The 370-nt window shown below is 44.3% G+C and overlaps 1 non-coding gene across 1 annotated transcript; it reads right to left on the bottom strand.

Annotated features, from left to right (window-relative positions):
- Positions 1-191: 191 nt before the first annotated feature.
- TRNAD-GUC lies at positions 192-263 on the bottom strand. Its single transcript has one exon. It is a non-coding gene; the product is annotated as a tRNA-Asp (tRNA).
- Positions 264-370: the final 107 nt, after the last annotated feature.

Genomic DNA, 370 nt, shown 5'->3' on the forward strand with positions numbered 1-370 from the left:
CTTTCGTCCAACTACCGTGGTTGGGGATTGAACCCAAACTGTCGGCATGACAGGCTCACCGCTGTCCAATTTCGAGTATCGTCAAAACTACGGATATAAAATTAAAATCGCCGTTGCCGGGGACCGAACCAAGGTTCACCGCTGTCCAATTTCGAATAACGTCAAAACTACGGAAAACAAAATAAAAATCGCGCCGTTGCCGGGGATCGAACCCGGGTCACCTGTGTGACAGGCAGGAATACTCACCACTATACTACAATGACTCATAAAAGATAAGTTGTTTGTTAACGATCCAGATTTTACCAATCGTCTTTAGAAAGGGTTATCCGTCGTTAACAATCTAGATTTTATCAGTCGAAGATTCGGAACA

This window comes from Cucurbita pepo, unplaced genomic scaffold (assembly GCF_002806865.2).
Source record: "Cucurbita pepo subsp. pepo cultivar mu-cu-16 unplaced genomic scaffold, ASM280686v2 Cp4.1_scaffold011348, whole genome shotgun sequence".
NCBI classification, from domain to species: Eukaryota; Viridiplantae; Streptophyta; class Magnoliopsida; order Cucurbitales; family Cucurbitaceae; genus Cucurbita; species Cucurbita pepo.